The 17,002-nt window shown below is 37.2% G+C and overlaps 1 non-coding gene across 1 annotated transcript; it reads right to left on the minus strand.

Moving 5' to 3' along the window:
• Window positions 1-15,024: 15,024 nt before the first annotated feature.
• On the minus strand, window positions 15,025-15,096 carry TRNAY-GUA (transfer RNA tyrosine (anticodon GUA)). Its single transcript has one exon. It is a non-coding gene; the product is annotated as a tRNA-Tyr (tRNA).
• Window positions 15,097-17,002: the final 1,906 nt, after the last annotated feature.

A 17,002-nucleotide genomic window follows, 5' to 3' on the forward strand; every position in this document is an offset into this window, starting at 1 on the left:
AGGCAATGGCATCCCACTCCAGTACTCTTGCCTGGAAAATCCCATGGACGGAGGAGCCTGGTAGGCTGCAGTCCATGGGGTCGGACAGAGTCAGACACGACTGCCACAACTTAGCAGTAGCAGCAGCAGCAGCAGCAGCAAGTAGTCCTTAAAATAAAACAAGGTTTTAAAAACTTCAGTTTATGTGCAAGCAAATAAATAGTAATATTGCTGTAATTACCATGTTGATTACCTGTAAATAAATTAACACTGAGTGGTTTTTAAAGTACCTGACCAAGTTTCCTAAATGGGAAAAATGCCTTTCCTTTGAAATATACTTTTAATGATGACTTTGCTTATAAAATATTTTTCCATAGATAAAGCAAAGGTAAATCTCTCTCTTAAGTCATTTCAAGACCATAAGATATTGCAAATATAATAGAAGAATTAATAATATTTGCTGCATTTAAAGAAAGATAAAATATACAAACATTTAGCCTAAGTCCAACTATTGCACTGGCACCTTTGTTCAATCTCCGCTTGGAGACAGGGTTATGTAGTATCGTCACATATTTTTACACTTTGGTATCAACATAGGGTTTCTAGCAGTCTGTGGAAATGAGAGATAATGGTGTGTAGGAGAAAGAGACAGGGAGAGAAATATTTTCTATTCTAGCTGGGAAGAAAAAGGTTTACTTCCATTTATTCTAGTTCTTTAATCTTGTGTTTCTCTTACTTCATTATGTACAACAACTTTCCAATCCCTCTTTTAAATTAAAAAAGCATCTAAATTAAAATGCTGGAGAGAAAAAAAAAGAAAAAGAAAAAAAATGCTGGAGAAGTATTATCTTTCACATTTCACTTACAGGGAAAGTACATAAATTGAAAACCACCTTTTTCTTGACTACCAGAAACACTGAAATCAAGTTAATTCTTTGAAGTATTTTCTCTAAGATATCTTGTCCTAAACTAACAACAATTAAATTTTCTACAAGGTAAATATAATCAACTAAATTAAAATATACTCCATTAGAGACTCCCGGGCTTCCTTGGTGGCTCAGATTGTGAAGAATTTGCCCCCAATACAGGAGACCTGGGTTTGAGGGTCTGGAAGATCCCCTGAAGAAGGAAATGGCTACCTACTCCAGTAATCTTGCCTGGAATATTCCATGGACAGAGAAACCTTGTGGGCTACCGTCTTTGGGCTTGCAAATAGTCAGACACAACTGAGCAAATAACACTTTTACTTCTTTTTTTTCAGAGGCTCTTGCCTATACAAAGAAACACAGAGAACGTAGGACCTTATCTTTGCAAATCCTAATAAATTCCTCTTGGGCCTGGAAAGCCTCATAGGCACCATCTGCACCGATGAAGGCCAAACTCAATAGGGACAGATTCTGGGAGACTCTACTGCCACAATTCTGTACCCCTAACTGGATCTGATTCTAAAATTTCCATTTACAAAGGAGAAAGCCTATGTTCTAATGGCAATTTCTGCAGTTGCAAATGATGCTTGAAATTGGTATTCTTATCAGACAGTGTCTGAGCTAAGAGGTATTCTTATCACATGAGAAACAGAGACCCAGCAAACTCTGGACACACTCCCACTTTGTGGCAGAGTGGAGTCCACAGCTGGGACTACTGACTTTGGACCTAAAGTATTTCACATCACTTGACCTGACTTTCCACATGTGAGACTCAAGTTTATTCATGTGAAAAGGTCTTTCAATGAAATTCCTTTTTTCCCTTCTGATTAACTGATAAATTGAACACAGTGCTTATATTTGGAGCTTTAAATTTAAAAGTTGTTGGTGTGAGTGCTCACTCATGTCCCACTTTTGTGATCCCATGGACTGCAGCCTGCCAGGCTGCTCTGTCCATGGAATTCTCCAGGCAAGAATACATGAGTAGGTTGCCATGCCCTCCTCTGGGGGATCTTCCCAACCCAGGGATCAAACTTGAGTCTCCTGCATCTCCTGCATTGAAGGTGGACTTTAAAAACAAACAAACAAACGAAAGAAAAAAAACACTGAGCCATTAGGGAAGTAAAAGAACAGAAGTTAAAGTACTCTCTTTCTCTCTTAGCATTTTGGTAAAATATATGATCTGTTGGTATGAAACAGTTCAATGGCAAAATTCCCTTTTGCTGCCTCTGGGTAGAGGTGACTAACTTGGAGTCAAACAGAAAATAAACAGCATCTTTAGAGTGGTACTGAGGCTAGAATTTACATTCTTCTGAGCCAACTGCACAGGAATTTAGGCAACCTGTCAACATCTAAACTGTGTTTCCCATACACAGGACTTGTGCCTCATCTAATCCTATGCCTTGAGACTCACAAAGTTGATACAGCAGGTGGAGATTTGTGTGAACTGGTGGCAAGAGGAATAGTTGAAAGAGATGGTATCTATCTAAATATTTGTTTTTATTATCATTTTTCATGGTAGAAGTCCACCATTTACCTGTATCTAGCCACATCTCTGTGAAGACAGAAATTCACTATTCTGGAGAACTTTTAGTTTTATAAAAATTATATGGTAATACAGTCAAATAAATATGAAGCAGTAGATAACTATTACTCTGAGAGGAAAGGTAAGGAATATTTTTGTGACCCAAAGGGCGCTTAAGAAGGAAAGAGTTAAGCGCATTTGTTTAGGACCCCAGGAAACTCCTGGGAGGGACATTTATCTTGTCTATTCTTTTTCATGGATCAAATTCTAGTATGAATGGAAATATTCCCAGATGTTTTCAAATTTTAAAAAAATGGTCACAAGAATATAATTTGAGAGACAAGAAAGCAATGAGCAGTGGAGTGAAAGTATTTAGGAAGATCCCTCCTTCCCCCAAACTAAGAATGGAGACAGAACACATTCTAGAAGTAAAATGAATCCAATGTTCATGGCTATTCAATTTATCTTTATCATTACTATTGTTATTTTAGAAAGTTTAAAAGATGATCTGAGCCAGATGTGGATGAGGGGGTCATCAGTTCAGTTCAGTTCAGTCGCTCAGTTGTGTCTGACTCTTTGCGACCCCATGAATCACAGCACATCAGGCCTCCCTGTCCATCACCAACTCCCGGAGTCCACCTAAACTCATGTCCATCAAGTCGGTAATGCCATCCAACTATCTCATCCTCTGTCGTCCCCTTCTCCCCCTGTCCCCAATCCTTCCCAGCATCAGGGTCTTTTCCAATGAGTCAACGCTTCACATGAGGTGGCCAAGTATTGCAGTTTCAGCTTTAGCATCAGTCCTTCCAATGAACATCCAGGAATGATCTCCTTTAGGATGGACTGGTTGGATCTCCTTGCAGTCCAAGGGACCCTCAAGAGTCTTCTCCAACACCACAGTTCAAAAGCATCAATTCTTTGGTGCTCAGCTTTCTTCACAGTCCAACTCTGACATCCATACATGACCACTGGAAAAACCATAGCCTTAACCAGCATTAAACACAACTGAAGAAGCTCACAGTGTGAAAAGACATTTTTATTGTGACTTGAAGAAAATCTAAGGAAAATTCTCTTAACTAGATTTAAATTGGGACAATTTACCAGGCCTATATATTAAATGGTATATTTGCCCAATTTATTTTATTACTGAATTCTGCATAATGCACAAAAAACACGGGGTGCAAATAAAATTAATAATAAACTCAAAGAGTCTTGAGATTTGATATAATTATATTGTGTTTGACTCTGTGACCCCACGAACTATATAGCCTGCCATGCTCCTCTGTCCACGGAATTTTCCAGGTAAAAATATTGGAGTAGGTTGCTGTTTGATTCTCCAGGGGATTTTCACAACCCAGGGATCAAACGTGGGTCTCCTGCATTGCAGGCAGATTCTTTACCCTCTGAGCTACCAGAGGGGTGGGAAAATTATGATGGATGTTTTTATATTCAGATTAATCATGTGCCCTCAAATGATGTGATTTAAAAAGGATTTATTTGTAAACAACTTTATTGTTGCTTATATTGAAACAGTATTTATAAAAAGAGATATAATCTTCCTCAATTTGTCATTGATTCCTCTTTTCTAAAGCTAACTGGATCTTCTTTAGATCCTCCCTTGTACCCTCCTAAGAAAAAGAAGTCTTGGTTTATTCATTTAAATAACATTTATTCCTTTCTTTTCCCTCATCCTAGTGCATTAGGTTTCGAGTTTTTCATCAAGTGACTTCAGTCATGCCTGACTCTTTATGACCCCATGGACTGCAGCCCATCAGGCCTCCCTGTCCATCACCAACTCCCAGAGCTTAGTCAAACTCATGTCCATCAAGTCAGTGATGCCATACCACCATCTCATCCTCTGTCATCCCCTTCTCTTTCTGCCTTTCAACTTTCCCAGCATCAGGGTCTTTTCCAATGAATCAGTTCTCATCAGGTGGTTAAAGTACTGGAGTTTCAGCTTCAACATCAGTCCTTCAGGACTGATTTCCTTTAGGACTAATTTCCTTTAGGACTGACTGGATCTCCTTGTAGTCCAAGGGACTCTCAAGAGTCTTTTCCAACACTACAGTTCAAAAGCATCAATTCTTTGGCACTCAGCTTTCTTTATAGTTCAACTCTCACATCCATACATGGCTACTGGAAGAACCATAGCTTTGACTAAATGAACTTTGTCAGCAAAGTAATGTCTCTGCTTTTTAATATGCTGTCTAGGTTGGTCATAGCTTTTCTTCCAAGGAGCAAGAGTCTTTTCATTTCATGGCTGCAGTCACCATCTGCAGTGATTTTGGGGCCCCCAAAATAAAATCTGTCACTGTTTCCATGTTTCCCCATTTATTTGCCATGAAGTGATGGACCAGCTGCCATGATCTTCGTTTTCTGAATGTTGAGCTTTAAGCCAACTTTTTCACTCTCCTCTTTCACTTTCATCAAGAGGCTCTTTAGTTCCTCTTCACTTTCTGCCATTAGGGTGGTGTCATCTGCCTATCTGAGGTTATTGATATTTCTCCCAGTGATCTTGAGTCCAGCTTGTGCTTCATCCAGTCTGGCATTTCACATGAAGTACTCATCAAGTTAAAAATCATTTAAATTAAGAGAGGTATCAACTTCCTTTTCTCAAGTTGTAATAAATTGCTTTCAGTTTAGGAATAGAGGAAGGTATTAATATGACTCTATGACTATTTTTGTTCTTCTCTTAGAATAAGAAGTATTTTACATCCATGACTATTGCAAGATTTGAATTAAATATAGCATCTTAATATAATAACATTTAAATGCTACTTAGATTTTAATTACTTATAGAGAATGAATATGGTAAGAAAAACCTGTAGAAGTATAAGAAGACCTGAAATTTTCTTTTAAAGGGGTTTTTTGTTCCTTCTTAAATTTTTGATTTGTTGAGCAAATACTTTTTCAACTTTATATAGAATCATATAAGCAATTATTAAATCACAGAAAATTCAAAACAAATTATAAAGGGATGAATATTCTACAAAATAAGTATTAGTAGTGTTAGTCATTCAGTTGTGTCCAACTCTTTGCAACTCTATGGACTATAGCATGCCAGGCTCCGCTGTCTGTGGGATTCTCCAGGTAAGAATACTAGAATGGGTTGCCATTCCCTTCTCAGGGAATCTTCCTGATCCAGGGATCAAACCTAGGTCTCTCACATTGCAGGAAGCTTCTTTACTATCTTAGCCACCAGCGAAGCCCATTCAAAATAAAATTAACTGTAAATAGTTGTGGCTGTCGGGGGAAAAACAAAGAAACAAGGAGAAATTCTATCCTAAACAGAAATAAAATCAACAATTTTTATGACTTTGTTTATGAAATATGAATGGAAGATCATTTTTTTATAGGGACAAGAAACAAGACAATCACCTACCTAGCTCAACAAAATCAGTGAATGATCAAGTTACAGAGCAACTGAAATTAATATGTATTTAATAACATTCTGCTTCCTGAATTTGGAAATGGTGCCAGTCTCTCATGCTTAATAAATATTGATGATTTGCTGAAAGCAAACTCTACAAGTACTGAAGTTTCATTTCATTATGTTTACTAATCTTGTGTGAACTTGGCTTTCCTTATTATCAGGGTTTGTGATAATGCAGTATCAGAATCAAATCTGGATCTGCCTACCCCAATCTCATTTAAACTCATAATCTCTCCTCACATCTGTGGGGTGTCTAGATGATCATATAGACACTCATTTTAATACAGCAGTTCAATTAAAATATTTATTAGCAAGGACCCCATGGGAGAAGCCACATTGTGGAAAGACGTGGCTGAGAGGGGTAAAGAAATTAAGCCAAACTCATTAGCCCTAAAAACTAACATAACATTCTGCAAAACCATCAGAAATCAGCATGAACAGAGACTTAGTTGACAATGCCACATGTTGGGTCTATTTTCTAAATACTCAATGCATTTGTATCAGGAGTTTTGCTATACAAATGTATATGGTAATGATATGACATGTCAAAATATTTTCAAATGCCTAAAATAATACTGTTGTTACTAAACTCAATAACAAAAACTTAGGAATTTATTTTATTTTGGAGCAGAAAATCAAATGCCCACAAAAGAATAAAAAAATAACACAAAGCAATAATAATGCCCTATACCATATAAGGATTTGGTCAGAGGTAGTATGGTTTAGTAGTCTGAATTAAAATCCCAAATTCATTAGTCATTAATTGTTTGATCTTAGGATAATTTATAGGCCTCAATTATTCCTATTTATAAAACAGTTTTTATAGTGATAACTTACCCATATGCTTGTTTTAAGAATTAAATGAGATACTGGCATATCAGGTTTTATAGTGTTTCACTTTACTATGCTTCACAAATATTGTGTTTTATTTATTTACTTACCAAGCAAAGCTTTGTGGCAACCCTACTACAAGCAAGTTTTTTGGGCCATTTTCCCAACTGCATTTGCTCACTTTGTATCTCTGCTACATTTTGGTAAGTCTTGCAGACACCTCAAATTTTTTTATTATTATTATATATTTTATGGTAGTCTGTGAACCTTTGATGTTATTATTGCAATTGTTTTGGGGTGCTGAGAACCATGCTCATATAAGATAGCAAATAACTGATAAACATATGGGCTCTGACTGCTCTACCAATTGGCCATTCCCCATCTCTCTCCCACTTTGGGGCCTCTTTATTCCCTGAAAAACAAAACATTTTAAAATTAGCCAATCAATAACTCTCAAATGGCCTCTAATTGTTCAAGTAAAAAGAATTAGGTCTGTCACCTTAAATCAAAAGCTAGAAATGGGTTAATGAGGAAGGCATGTGAAAAGCCAAGACAGACCAAAAGCTAGGCCTCTTGCACCACACAGTTAGCCAAGTCATGAATACAAAGGAAAAGCTCTTGAGTGAAGTTAAAAGCACTACTCCAGTGAACGCATAAACAATAAGGAAGCAAAACAGTCTTATTGTCGACATGGAGAACATTTTAGTGGTCTGGATAAGATTAAACCAGCCACAACATTTCCTTAAATTGAAGCCTAATCCAAAGAAGGGCCCTAACTCTCTTCAGTTCTAAGAAGGATGTGAGAGGTGAGGAAGCTGCTGAAGAAAAGTTTGATGTTAGTAGGGGTTGGCTCATGGGGTTTAAGGAACAAAGCCATCTCTATAACAGAAGTACAATGTGTAGCAGCAAGTGCTGATGTAGAAGCTGCAGCAAGTTATCAAGAAGATCCAGCTAAGATAATTAATGAAGGTGACTACACTAAACTATAGTTTGAACATAGATAAAACACTCTTCTATTGGAAGAAGATGTCATCCAGGACTTGCATAGCTAGAGAAAAGTCAATGCCTGCTTTCAAAGCTTCAAACAGCAGGCTGACTCTTTTGTTAGGGGCTAACACAGCTGATGACTTTAAGTTGAAGGCAATACTCATTTACCATCCTGGAAATCCTAAGGCCCTTAAGAATTGTGTTATATCTACTCTGCCTGTGCTGTTTTCATGCTTGCAAACACAATATTCATTTGCAGCCCAAGGAGTAATCTTGACTTTCAAGTCTTATTATTTAGGAAGTAATGAACAAACACACACAGTTGCCCAGTCATGTCTGATTCTTTGCGACCCCATGGACTACAGCACACCAGGCTTCCTTGTCCCCCACCATCTCCTGATCTCTGAAAAGATTGAAGGCAGGAGAAGAGGACAATAGAAGATGAGATGGTTGGATGCAATGGACAGGAACTTGGGCAAGCTCCAGGAGATGGTGGGGGCATACGTGCACAAGGGGGCCTTACACAAAGCACCATTTCCTTACCATTGGCATTCCTTGAATTCTGAGGTTCAATAGAAGACAAAAGAGCTAAGCTGAAGTCTGTGGAAAGAGTGAAATATTCTATAGTTTCATGGGATTGAGGAAACCAAGACTCATTAGGAGGAAGAAACAATTTTTAAAAGGCAAGAAGAGACAAAATCTACAGATACTTTTGAGAATCTACAGATACTTTTCACTAAGGATTCTTATGATAAAATATGGAAGGAGGTTCATGACATTGTACAGGAGGCAGGGATCAAGACCATCCCCAAGAAAAACAAAATGCAAAAAAGCAAAATGGCTATCTGAGGAAGCCTTACAAATAGCTGTGAAAAGAAGAGAAGCAAAAAGCAAAGGAGAAAAGGAAAGATAAACCCATTTGAATGCAGAGTTCTAAAGAATAGCAGGGAGAGATAAGAAAGCCTTCCTCAGTGATCAGTGCAAAGAAATAGAGGAAAACAATAGAATGGAAAGACTAGAGATCTCTTCATGAAAATTAGAGATACCAAGGGAACATTTCATGCAAAGATGGGTTCAATAAAGGACGGAAATGGTATGGACCTAACAGAAGAAGAAGATATTAAGAAGAGGTGGCAACAATACACAGAGGAACTATACAAAAAAGATCTTCATAACCCAGTTAAGCATGATGGTGTGATCACTCACCTAGGACCAGACATCCTGGAATGTGAAGTCAAGTGGGCCTTAGGAAGCATCACTATGAACAAAGCTAGTAGAGGTGATGGAATTCCAGTTGAGCTATTTCAAATCCTAAAAGATGATGTTGTGAAAGTGCTGCACTCAATATGTCAACAAATTTGGAGAACTCAGCAGTGGCCACAGGTCTGGAAAAGGTCAGTTTTCATTGCAACCCCAAAGAAAGGCAATGCCAAAGAATGCTAAAACTAGCACACAATTGCACTCATCTCACATGCTAGCAAAGTAATGCTCAAAATTCTCCAAGCCAGTCTTCAGCAATACGTGAACCGTGAACTCCCTGATGTTCAAGCGGGGTTTAGCAAAGGCAAAGGAACAAGAAATCAAATTGCCAACATCCGCGGGATCATCGAAAAAGCAAGAGAGTTCCAGAAAAAACATCTATTTCTGCTTTATTGACTATGCCAAAGCCTTTGACTGTGTGGATCACAATAAACTGTGGAGAATTCTGAAAGAGATGGGAATACCAGACCATCTGACCTGCCTCTTGAGAAATCTGTGTGCAAGTCAGGAAGCCACAGTTAGAACTGGACATGGAACAATAGACTGGTTCCAAATAGGAAAAAGAGTATGTCAAGGCTGTAGATTGTTACCCTGCTTATTTAATTTATATGCAGAGTACATCATGAGAAACGCTGGGCTGGATGAAGCACAAGCTGGAATCAAGATTGCTGGGAGAAATATTAATAACCTCAGATATGCAGATGACACCACCCTTATGGCAGAAAATGAAGAAGAACTAAAGAGCCTCTTGATGAAAGTGAAAGAGGAGAGTGAAAAATTTGGCTTAAAGGTCAACATTCAGAAAACTAAGATCATGGGATCCGGTCCCATCACTTCATGGAAAATAGATGGGGAAACAGTGGAAACAGTGTCAGACTTTATTTTTTGTGCTTCAAAGTCACTGCAGATGGTGACTGCAGTCATGAAATTAAAAGACGCTTACTCCTTGGAAGGAAAGTTATGACCAACCTAGATAGCATATTAAAAAGCAGAGACATTCCTTTGCCAACAAAGGTCCATCCTGTGAAGGTTATGGTTTTTCCAGTAGTCATGTATGGATATGAGAGTTGGACTATAAAGAAAGCTGAGAGCCAAAAAATTGCTGCTTTTGAACTGTGGTGTTGGAGATGACTCTTGAGAGTCCCTTGCGCAGCAAGGAGATCCAACCAGTCCATCCTAAAGGAAATCAGTCCTGGGTGTTCATTGGAAGGACTGATGTTGAGGCTGAAACTCCAGTACTTTGGCCACCTGATGTGAAGAGCTGATTCATTTGAAAAGCCCCTGATGCTGGGAAAGATTGAGGGCAGGAGGAGAAGTGGATGACAAAGGATGAGATGGTGGTATGGCATCACTGACTCAATGGGCATGGGTTTGAGTAAACTCTGGGAGTTGGTGATAGACAGGGAGGCCTGGGATGCTGTGGTCCATGGGGTAGCGAAGAGTCGGACACAACTGAGCGACTGAACTGAATTGAACTGAAGGACACTTATCAATGTTGAACATAATTGGACTCAGAATCAGACTTGGATCTGGCAGAGGCTGCTGCTGAGATACACTGAAAACAACGGATATATTTTGGCATTTGTATAGGGCTGGAATGATAAAAATGGAGACCTGAGGGTGTTAACCACAAGGTCAGGTTCCCTCTCAAGATCAAATTGTAATGTTCCATAGAGGATGAGACCAAATAGCTAAAGTTAATCCTTTGATGGGTGGATATAATTCCAGAGATTTTTCAGAGCTGAAAAGACAAAGATTTACCAGGCTCTCACTTGAACTTCCTGGTGGTCATGCCCTAGGAATCAGGATGACCTACACAGATTAAATCTAATCAAAATTGCAACCTAGTCTCAACACAACCTAATCCATGATTGTGTTGAAATGATAAACCCTCCAATCTTATCCTACATTCTGTCTTCTTAACAGAGGAAATATTTAATGCTCTTGAGTTATAAGAGAATATCAGCCTGAGACTATATGGATTTTATATATACAATGCCTGGCAGATAATAAAATTATAGACAATAGGAGCAGACTGATAAATAATATACATTTTGAAGCAATTGAGGCATACTTAAAAATAACTACTATGAATATATCTAAGAAAATAGATTAAAATAATAAAACTGAATAAAAATATTAGAAGCAAAATAATCTAGATTTGAATCTATATGAAAGAATCAAATGGTTATTCTACAACTGAAAATATAATATCTGGATCAAGAACACAAAGATTTAGCAGATGAGACACAAAATGAAGTCAGAATCAATGAGCTGAAGATAAGTCAATGGAAAAGACTGAAGTTAAAATATAGAGAGAAGTAAAGACAGGCTTAAAAGCAGAAAAGAGCAAAAGAAAATGTAGAAAATATTCAAAATTTCTAACGTGTGAAAGTGGAGTTCTAGAAAGACAAGATAGAGAAAATGGGGCAAAAGCATTATACGAGGAAAGTAGGAAATTTTCCCAAGTCAATGGAAAAGATTTATTTACAAATGCAAGAAATTTAACCAAGCAGGATAAATACCCCAAAATAGAACGTAACTGCTAACCACCTAAGATAATCAATAATCAAAGGACAGTTACAGATAGATAGAGAGAAGACATTAATACAATCAGATAGAAAGCTGATATTTCAACAGAAATAACATATACCATATGGTAATGGAAAGAAATGTTTAAAGAAAATAGTTGTCAATTTAAAATTCCATATCAAACAAAAATCTTTCCACCATGAAGGTGAAATAAAGATGTTAACAAAACTAAAGCAATGGGTTTGCAAAAGACCTGTAATAACATACCCTAAGAGTTCTTCAAGCCAAAGAAGAGTGATCCCAAATGTAAACACGGAAATGCAGGAGGAAATAAACAACACTGGAAAATGTAAACATGTGGGTAAATATTTTTTTAAATGTATTGTAAAAGATGTTAACAGTAATGTCCTTTGGAATTTAAAATACAGTGAAAATTAAAATTCATGATAACAATAGTGCAAAAGGTCGAGGGTATATGTTCTACATTATTTTAAAAATATTAAAAGTAATAATATGTATTACATTTTAAAAGTTGATCATATATTTTATAATCTCTAAGATATCCATTAAAAGAAGAATAAAGAATGTATAATTAACAAGGTAATTCAAGAAAATATGAAACAATACAATGAATAACTTCATGTGAAAGAACAGGAAACATTCAAGGGTGGAAAGGAAAAAGAAACAAAGCTAAAAGGGTAAAACTGCATGGATAATAGCTCCTGAGGACTGTCTGAATGGCATAAATTCTAATGCAGTTAGACTCTGCAGTTTTTAACATCTACACAGATTGAGAAACCTGATTTAGGACTCAGGTGAGGCTGCGGGTAGGAATAGACATTTTTGCATAAATCTTAGACTCTTTATGTGCTGGGCTCCCATGAGAAGAAGGATTATAAAGCCCCTATTCTCCAGCTCAGGAAAGTAACACCAAATCTTGCTTTTGCTTCAACTTTAAGACAAGACAAGGTGGCTTTCTTTACAAAACCCAACTCTAAGCCTAAACTATGTGTGGAAGTTAGGAATTTGATTTTACATAGACAAAATGTAAAATCTTGTCTTGGACTGGTGAAACCTGAAGTTTATCTAGGAAAAGAAATTCTAGCCATTTTTCAACAATTCAGTAGACATAGATCTTTTTAAAAATAGGCCAAAATGTCGAAAATAAAAATATGAAAGGAAATAATGCACCATGAAATAAATGTTCACAATAAACTAGAGGATTTGTCTCCAAGAACTTAAGATAATATTAATTAAACCACAAAATAATTATGCTGGAAGGATTGAAGACATATAAGTAGAAATAGGAAGCATAGTGAAAGAAAAAAATGAAACCTAACACAAAAAAAGAAGTTCCTTTAAAAGAAACAAATAGAACTTATTTGTGTGGAAAATAATCAAGAGAATTGAATATCCATGTATATTATCATCTAAAACAAAAACCTTATTTAAGACATTTTAAAATAAAGACTGATAGATGGTGACTCCAAGACCCTTGATAAAAGAACTAAGTGATTTATATAGGGTAAAAAAAAAAGTTGGCCTAAAGGAATAAACAGGATATAAAAAGCAATGGGGAGTAGAGAAATTGGAAAATATCTGTGTAAATTTATATTATTTCTGGCTTTTATGTTTAAATAAACAAATCAACAATATGAATGACTAAATTTATACTTTTATTTACCCTTAGTTGAAAGTTCTCAGCTTCATTCCCTATATTATTATCATAGAAAAATATTTCCAAGAATTCTTCAGGTCAACTTACACTTTAAAGTGCTCTTCAAGTTCTTTAAAACTCATTTTAGGATTTTGAAAAAAAATTTTTTTTCCCTTACCTCCTCCAAGAAAAAATATTTTAAGAGGTTTATCGCTTTTCTCCCATATGAACACAAGGTGAATTTTTTTTTTAATTTTTGGCTTAGGTATATAATTTTAAACTTGCCACAGCTGAGAAATTATATTTCCAATAAAAAAGTTAAGATATAGATAGATACAGACATAGACATATGTACACAGATGCATATACACACATATACCAGTTATAATTTTCATCTGATAAAGGATTATATTTCTATACATATTTATACATTTTAGTTTTTTTGTAACTCAAAGATCTCAATACAAAGTCATCCTCTGTTTTATATAGTACTACTCTATATTATAAAAAATTTTTTTATAACTCCTGTTTTAGCAAATTGGATAAACTATGTTCGCCAATGATATTCTTATTCATTTACTGGTGCTGCAACATATTAAGGGAAAATGTTACAATAGCACATTAAGCACATTGATTTAGTTCACTTAAAGCTGATTCTCAGTGCATGCTAAGTCACTTCAGTCATGTCCGACTCTTTGCAACCCAAAGGACTGTAACCACCAGGCTTCTCTGTCCATGGGGATTCTCCAGGCAAGAATACTGGAGAGGGTTGCCATGCCCTCCTTCATAGGATTTACCTGACCCAGAGACTGAACCTACATCTCTTATGTCTCCTGTATTGGCAGGCATGTTCTTTACCACTGAGCCACCTGGGGAGCCCATGCTAAGTCTAAGTAACCTGTAATATAACATAAAATTCACATGTGTTACCGATTGGTAATTGGTCCACAGGTCATACTTTCTTCTCACAAACTGACCAGGGATGTTAGAAAATAACATCATGGTTTCTCAAATGTTCTACTTCTTTTTTAACTGCTCTTCCAGTTGGATGGTCTAATAAGCAGATTTATATTAAAGAAAAAAAATGTTAGTAGTAGCAAAAGATGTGACTAAATCCCCAAGCTCAATAGTTGACATTAATTAAAAACTGTTGCTTTTTAAAATAGGTTTTGTAGCATGCTGAAATGGAGCATTTCATAAGTTGTAAGATGTTTTGAGAAAAATACATCTTGCAAGTTGGTTTTGGGTGTCATATTTTCTAGTGTCACATATTGAAAAAAACCTCACAACTTGTCAAATTCTCAACACCCATGTGACTCACCAGTATGCAATAATTTATATGGAAGAGCTGGATTAACCTTTCACTCAAATTCAACGTGAAATCAACTGCCTCCAAAAAAGCCAAGTCAAATTTTTAAAAAGGTCAACTATATTGTATCTGTTATTACAAACATTCCACCAACCTATAAAGTTTAGGATGACAAAATATACCTTCAATTTCTATAGCTTACATAAAATAATGCCTAATCGCATCTAGACTTCTGTGACTTAGGAAACTATTGAAATTAAATGTTGAAATAAAAATATATTCTGAAATTATCAGAGAAGTTCACATGTTCTGAAATGTGTTTTTAAAAACCTGATAATCAATCCATAAATGGTTGAATCACTTTATATCAATGCTTTCTGTGTATAACTCTGAACATGAAGGGGGTGAAGTACATCAGCACAGAATTAATTAATTCTAATTTAAGTGTCTTTAGTAGTTAGTAGTTTGTCGCTCAGTCGTGTCCCACTCTTTGAGACCCCATGGACTGTAGCCTACCAGGCTCCTCCTACATGGGATTCTCCAGGCAAGAGTACTGGAGTGGGTTGCCATTTCCTTCTCCAGGGGATCTTCCCGACCCAGGGATTGAACCCGGGGCTCCTGCATTACAGGCAGATGCTTTAACCTCTGAGCCACCAGGGAAGCCAGGTAAGTAAGTGTCTTTAGGAAGATATATTCCTGTTATCTCATGACTGAGTTCTTAGCAAAAGATGATTCATTTACCCAACTAATTCTAGAAAGGAAAAAGAAAGGCCATTATTGTGATTTGACATCCTTATTCTGCTAAATACGGTGGTTAAAACAATGCAAATAATGAAATATAACATAATCAAATTTTGTCCCTTATGGTCGAGGTCCATATTAAGGAATGTAGTGTAGCAAAAATACAGATTATTATCATGTTATGCCTATCTATCCACTTATATAAATGAGACAGGGTCATCTGACCAGATTTCATTCTGCACTAAGCAAGTTCCTTTTCTTAGATACTTATGTCTCTTAGCTCTCAGTTTATATTTTCAAGTTCACATTTCAATTTTTAATCGTTCCTATTTCATAAAGCAAAAGAATTTCCTGTCATCACAATGATATAAAATTTTGCTTTCATTTAGGGATGACAGGGCTCCAACGGAGAAGGCAATGGCACCCCACTCCAGTACTCTTGCCTGGAAAATCCTATGGACGGAGGAGCCTGGTAGGCTGCAGTCCATGGGGTTGCTAAGAGTGGGACATGACTGAGCTACTTCACTTTCACTTTTCACTTTCATGCATTGGAGAAGGAAATGGCAACCCACTCCAGTGTCCTTGCCTGGAGAATCCCAGGGACAGTGGAGCCTGGTGGCCTGCCGTATATGGGGTCACACAGAGTTGGACACAACTGAAGTGACTTAGCAACAGCAGCAGGTCTCCAAGCCAGGCTTCAGCAATACATGAACTGTGAACTTCCAGATGTTCAAGCTGGTTTTAGAAAACGCAGAGGAACCAGAGATCAAATTGCCAAAATCTGTTGGATCATGGAAAAAGTAAGAGAATTCCAGAAAAACATCTATTTCTGCTTTATTGACTATGTCAAAGCCTTTGACTGTGTGGATCACAATAAATCGTGGAACATTCTCAAAGAGATGGGAATACCAGACCACCTGACCTGCCTCTTGAGAAACCTATATGCAGGTCAGGAAGCAACAGTTAGAACTGGACATGGAACAACACACTGGTTTCAAATAGGAAAAGGAGTACGTCAAGGCTGTATATTGTTATCCTGCTTATTTAACTTATATGCATGAGAAATGCTGGGCTGGAAGAAGCACAAGCTGGAATCAAGATTGCCGGGAGAAATAACAGTAACCTCACATATGCAGGTGACACCACCCTTATGGCAGGAAGTAAAGAAGGACTATAAAGCCTCTTGAAAGTGAAAGAAGAGAGTGAAAAAGTTGGCTTAAAGCTCAACATTCAGAAACTAAGATCATGGCATGTTGTCCCATCACTTCATGGGAAATAGATGGGGAAACAGTGGAAAAAGTGACAGATTTATTTTGGGGGGTTCCAAATACACTGCAGATGGTGACTGCCATCTTGAAATTAAAAGACGCTTACTCCTTGAAAGGAAAGTTATGACCATCCCAGATAGCATATTCAAAAGCAGAGACATTACTTTGCCAACAAAGGTCTGTCTAGTCAAGGCTATGGTTTTTCCAGTGGTCATGTATGGATGTCAGAGTTGAACTGTGAAGAAATCTGAGCACCGAAGAATTGATGCTTTTGAAGTGTGGTGTTGGAGAAGACTCTTGAGAGTCCCTTGGACTGCAAGGAGATCCACCCAGTCCATTCTGAAGATCAGCCCTGGGTGTTCTTTGGAAGGAATGATGCTAAAGCTGAAATGCCAGTACTTTGTCCACCTGGTGTGAAGAATTGACTCATTGGAAAAGACTCTGATGCTGGGAGGGATTGGGGGCAGGAGGAGAAGGGGATGACAGAGGATGAGATGGCTGGATGGCATCACCGACTTGATGGACATGAGTTTGGGTAAACTCCAGGAGTTGGCGAT

The sequence above is a fragment of the Ovis canadensis genome, chromosome 7 (genome assembly GCF_042477335.2).
Source record: "Ovis canadensis isolate MfBH-ARS-UI-01 breed Bighorn chromosome 7, ARS-UI_OviCan_v2, whole genome shotgun sequence".
Taxonomy (NCBI): Eukaryota; Metazoa; Chordata; class Mammalia; order Artiodactyla; family Bovidae; genus Ovis; species Ovis canadensis.